This window comes from Panthera tigris, chromosome C2 (genome assembly GCF_018350195.1).
Source record: "Panthera tigris isolate Pti1 chromosome C2, P.tigris_Pti1_mat1.1, whole genome shotgun sequence".
Taxonomy (NCBI): Eukaryota; Metazoa; Chordata; class Mammalia; order Carnivora; family Felidae; genus Panthera; species Panthera tigris.
In genome coordinates this window covers 76422413-76428412 of record NC_056668.1, presented here as the reverse complement: position 1 = coordinate 76428412, position 6000 = coordinate 76422413, and the positions used below count along the sequence as shown (strand labels likewise).

Genomic DNA, 6000 nt, shown 5'->3' with positions numbered 1-6000 from the left:
TCAGCATTTTTAATTTTTGGTTTGTAGCCTTCTCTCACTCTTTAAACTTTAAATACATAGCAAGGATATATAAAATGTAAAATAAAATTTTAAAAATATATAGTCATATTAAAAGAAATAAACATTCTATGACACAAATCAATACAGCTAAAGTTTTCTCTGGCTTTAGGTCAAAATTCAGAGTCAACCAGAAGTTCTGTTCTTGAGAAATAAAAGTTATACATCTGAGGTGTAGCACTGAGACCTCGAGTAGAGTTTAAAGCTAGGAATTGTGTAGAACTCTCCAATTCAGTAAAAGAAGCTGAAAAACGTATCTGTTGGAGCTCCCTGAGGCTCATGTGGGGATCTGTGGTTTAGGACATAGGACACAGCAGATACAGGCTCAGGTAGTGGACTGGAGCCAGGTCGGAGAGATCGTCCGATATCATCTCAGGAGAGGATTTGGGACCCTACATAGAAAATGGTGTTCTAACATGCCTGGGTGGCTCAGTCAGTTAAGCGTCTGACTCTTGGTTTCAGTTCAGGTCATGGTCTTATAGTTTCTCGAGTTTGAGCCTCGTGTTGGACTCTGTGTTGACAGTGTAGAGCCTGCTTGGATTCTCTCTCTCTCCCTCTCTCTCTGCTCCTCACCCCCATTCACGCTGTCTCTGTCTCTGTCTCTCAAAAATAAGTAAATAAACTTAAAAATTTTTTAAGTAAAAAAGATTATTTTTTTATTTAAAAATAAAACTTCATTTAAAAATACTACTTCATGTGGCCTAGATTCGAGGCCACATAAGGTAGTATAAAAACAGCAACACTATTAGCTAGGCAAAATGTTGGGGGAGGGAAACTGAGAGACCTCCCATTCAAGATGAGCCTGAGGTTCAATATCCCAAAACCCACTCAGAACACTAAAGCTATTTATAAAAATCAGTAATTAGAGATACGTTTACTATAAATGATACGAAAATACTACAACAATGTTAAAATAACTATAAAATGATATGGTTAGGAGCTTTGGATAAATAAGTGAAATAATCCTATCAAAAATTGAATAAGATACTATGAAACAAAAATAACCACAAATGGAAAAAAGATGAAAAAATTTAAATCATACTTATTTCATTTAAAGACTGGTTGATAGAATGAACTCTAGAATGGATACAGTAGTTGAACAGATTGAAGAAACAGGGTATAATACCAAATAATTCACTCACAAAGCAGAGATAAGAGAGATTTTAGAAAATAACAGAACTTTTTAAAAAACATGTAAGCAAGCTTATGAATCCCTAATAGATGTATAGAAATAATATTCACTACTATACAGTACAAATTTAATATTGAAAAATCATATTACAGGGGCACCTGAGTGGCTCAGTCGGTTAAACATCCCACTCTTGGTTTCAGCTCAGGTCATGATCTTGTGGTTCATGAGTTCGAGCCCCACATCGAGCTCTGCATCCGGCTCTGTGCTGACAGTGCAGAGCCTGCTTGGAATTCTCTGTCTCTTTCTCTCTCTGCCCCTTGTCCACTTGTTCTCTCTCTCTCTCTCTCTCTCTCTCTCTCTTTCTCTCTCTCTCTCAAAATAAAAAAAAATTAATTAATTTAATTTAAAAAAGAAAAATAAGATTACAATTTAAAATAGAAGGGATTTTCTTTAATATGACAAAAGAATCTATCAAAGAAAAGAAGGCACAACATAACATGCAGTAGTAAAACTTTAAAATATTTACTTCAAAGACAAGGTCACCCATTATGCTCCACACCTTCCTTCAAATTTTACTGGAGGACATGACAATGCATAGTTAGAAACAAATGTAACCTAATTTGAACTGGATATAAGTGGCTATAAAAAACCACCAGAACCCACAGTGGTGAGGATAAGGTTATAAATATTAGAGTTCAGCAAACTTGTTCAAAACTGTATCAACTTACCCAAATCAATAATCCATTGGAAAATGTAATAAAAATGGCATAATAAAATAAAAAAAAAACACTTCAAAGATTAATCATATTATAAACTTCTTAGGAATAAATCTTACCAAAAGATGTTCAAAACACTTATCGATACAATCTAATTGAAACAAAATAACACCTCAATAGAGTATATGATGTTCATGGATGAGAAAACTTCCTTCCATAAAAATATGTTAATTCTTTTAAAGTTAATTTATAAATTCAGTAAGTCACAAGCAGGAATATTGACGTAGTTTATATGGAGAGGAAAAGGTCAACATGAGTCAAGAAAATTTCAAATAACAAAAATGATGCGAGGAAGTTTTATGTACTTAAACGTCAATATTTATTGCAAATGTAAAATATTTAAAATAGTGTGAGCTATTGGTACAAATATAGAAAACAAATAGTGGCAGAAAATAGAACAAAAAGAAACATAAAATATAAATATACATTTATATGTCATATTACAGAAGTGTCATTTTAGGTTAAGGGGAAAAGAATATATCATTTGAGGAACAATTAGCAATAAAAAATAGGTATATAACTCATACCACACACACACACACACACACACACACACACATGATTTTGAAATAGATTAAGTAGCTACACGTTAAAAACAAAAATGTAAGCATTTAAAAAGAAATCAAAAGCTACTTATCATTAATTGTTCCAGGAAAGTTTTCTTACACTAGACTTAAAAACCATTAATAATAAGGAAAATTATTGATATATTTCAATGCATCAAAATCCATACTTTCTATATTACAAATTAATCCATAAAAAACTTAGAAAGAAATTCAGACTAGGATAAGTTATTTGCATAAATATCTAAAGTAGATGAAAAAACTTCAGCAAATCAATTAGAAAAAGTAATCTAATATAAAGTTGAGAAAGGATACAAACTGACAAATCTCTGATGAGGATCCTTCACAGCTGTATTGATTTATATCAAATTGCCAGAAAACTTAATTTTTTAAAGCAGTGAGCATTACTCCCTTGGTCTGGAGTTTGAGAGTAGCCTAGGTGGGTGGTTCTGGCTCAGGGTTTCTTATGAGCTTTAAAGCAAGGTATAAACCAGGGCTACAGGTGTTAGAAGCTTGAGTGGTCTAGAAGGTTCATTGCCACATTGACTCACCCTTAGAAGAAGGCCTTAGATCTTTGCTAGTCGTTAGCAGGGGGTGTCAGTTGTTTGCTGCCTATTATCAAAAGGCCTCAGTTTCCTACTACATAGACTTATTCATAGGTTGCTTGAGTGTACTCATGATGTGGCACTTCCCACCCCCATCCCCAGCAAGGGCCAAAATATTTTTAATGTTTATTTTATTTTTGAGGGAGAGAGAGAGAGAGAGAGAGAGAGAGACAGAGTGTGAGTGGGGGAGGGGCAGAGAGAGAGGGAGACACAGAATCTAAAGCAGGCTTCAGTCTCTAAGCTGTCATCACAGAGCCCAATGTGGGGCTGAAATTCACAAGCAGTGAGATCATGACCTGAGCTGAAGTTGGATGCTTAACTGACTGAGCCACCCAGGAGGCTCATTTAAGATTTTATTTTTAAGTAACCTGCACACCCAATGTGGGGCTCAAACTCACAACACCCAGATCAAGGGTCATAAACTCTGCTGAGTGAGCCATCCAGGCACCTTGAACTTTTTATTTTAAATCTGGGTGCAGGATAAGACCCTGTAGTAAAATTAAAACAATCAAAGCTGTATATACACACATATATATATTATACGTATGTGTAATGTATAGATATACATATATAATTTAATTATGTATATAACATGATATGGTATATAAAAACACCAACGGGCATGACAGAATTCAACTTCAGGACACTGGTTCCTTCTTTTTTTAAAATCTTTTTAAAGTTTATTTATTTTGAGAGAGAGACAGAGAGAGAGAGAATCCCAAGTAGGCTCTGCACCATGAAAACAGAACCTGACATGGGGCTTGAACTCATGAATGATGAGATCATGACCTGAGCTGAAACCAAGAGTCAAATGCTTAACCAATAGAACCACCCAAGCATTCCGACGCTGGTTCCTTCTAGAAAGAGAGACAGATAAATGGAATGAGTCAGTGAAGGTACCAACAGATTTCAGAACTATCTGAAATGGTTTTTTTCTTTAAAAATCAAAACCTAAAATATTAAATATAATAAATAATACAATAAATATTGAAACTGATACAATTCAGTTGGTTTATTCAAGGCTCTCTATAATTTTTAACATTTATAATGCAATCATTATTTTTTTTTTTAATTTTTTTTTTCAACGTTTTTTATTTATTTTTGGGACAGAGAGAGACAGAGCATGAACGGGGGAGGGGCAGAGAGAGAGGGAGACACAGAATCGGAAGCAGGCTCCAGGCTCTGAGCCATCAGCCCAGAGCCTGACGCGGGGCTCAAACTCACGGACCGCGAGATCGTGACCTGGCTGAAGTCGGACGCTTAACCGACTGCGCCATCCAGGCGCCCCTATAATGCAATTATTTTTAAAAGAAAATTGAAATGGAAAACCGGAATATCTTGCCAATTATTCTATAGATTCAGTAAAGGTAGTTTTGGCATCCTGGATCTGTTGCCACTAAGCTGTGCAAGCCAGGCAACATTGTGTTTTTTCAAGTTATAGACTTTTTATTATCAATGCAGGATTATGAAATGACATCATATTTTCAAACAAAATACTAAGTAATTGTTTGCTATTTTTAATTCAACCCAAGTATCAGTCTTTTTCCCCATTAAGGGTCACATTCTTCTGTTACATATTGGCAAAGATTCAGTTGGAATTTGATAGTTCTGACATACTTCCTGAACCATCTAGCTGACAATTGTTTCTCATCATTGTGGGTTCTACTAATCACATCTGTTATCTTAACTATCTGAAACTCGTGATTGTAATCACCACCATAGACTGCTTCTCCCTGTACAAAGGCAACTTTCCTCCACAGAACCATCACATGCTGCTGTTTAGGTATCATATACCAAGAATTTCTGAATGGTTGGGATGGCTAAATCACGTAAGAGAGCTTAACAATTTAATTGCACTGTATTTGGCTTTCCCATATTCAGAATGAAAATTTTCAAGAAGGTTCAACGTTTCACTGGGGGAGTCTCATAGATGTCTTGATCTGACTTCAGACATTTAACATTTGGAAAGAATCCAAACTCACAACTTCTTCTGACTTCCACTTTATAAACCATCCTCATTTTTTAAGGAAGCCTACTATGCACCCAATGGAATTGGTTTTCTCTGGGACCTATTCTTTTTTTCTCCAGTTGTATTTGTTCATTAAGGAACACACTCCATGGGTGTCACCAGGACAGTCTATGGTCGCCTTTGGCATTCCTAGAACCATGGAATACTTTAAGGTTTTGAGGTTGCTTAGATACCCCAAGACTTGGAGAGCATTCCGGAGCAAGCATGACCACATCAAGTCTGCTCCTTTTGGATGTGTGAACTGTTACACCACAGTTTTGGTTTGCCTCATGTCCAGTAGGTAACCCATTTGATCTCTTATAAACATACATGTGTTCTTTCTTCATTTCTCAAAGATGCATAAAAATAGCATCTCAACATATTTTGTGGAAACATTTTCCTTAAAGCCTCCCAAGTCTGTAAGACTATTTGCATCACAATAAAGTTGGCATTTCATACAATTATTTAAAAGATTACTAGCATTGTGCAATTCTCCGCTCTTCCCATTTTCAAATTGCACACTTATGCCAGAATTAATAAATAAGTCTTTTCCTGGGCCAAATATACCTGGTGATTTCTGTTTTAATTATGAAAACACCAAGCTAAAGATTTTAAAATGCCATTATAAAAGCTTAAGTTGTTAGGTAAGACTTATCACTCTCACAGCTTCTGCTGGTGGCAGGGGAGAGAGAAATGTTTGGGGGCAAAAAAGGTATGGTATTTAGTTAATTGCTATTACTGTTATTGTTGTCATGAAGGTTCTCACTTACTATAAAATCAGCACACTTTCCATTTGGCTTTATGGACAGAGCTACTGTAAGTTTTTATGCAATGACTTACATTCAGGTTAACACTTTGT

General features: G+C 35.4%; 1 protein-coding gene across 5 annotated transcripts in view; it reads left to right on the top strand.

Annotated features, from left to right (window-relative positions):
* Nucleotides 1-5353: 5353 nt before the first annotated feature.
* The window catches only part of OSTN (osteocrin), a 230697-nt gene continuing 230050 nt past the window's right edge, over nucleotides 5354-6000 (top strand). For 4 of the 5 annotated variants that reach the window (XM_042956506.1, XM_042956505.1, XM_042956504.1 and 1 more), the window contains exon 1: nucleotides 5354-5438. The gene's annotated coding sequence lies outside the window, so the exon portion shown is untranslated. Of the gene's footprint in view, nucleotides 5443-6000 lie in introns of all 5 variants that reach the window. The other variant, XM_042956508.1, reaches the window with a different exon arrangement.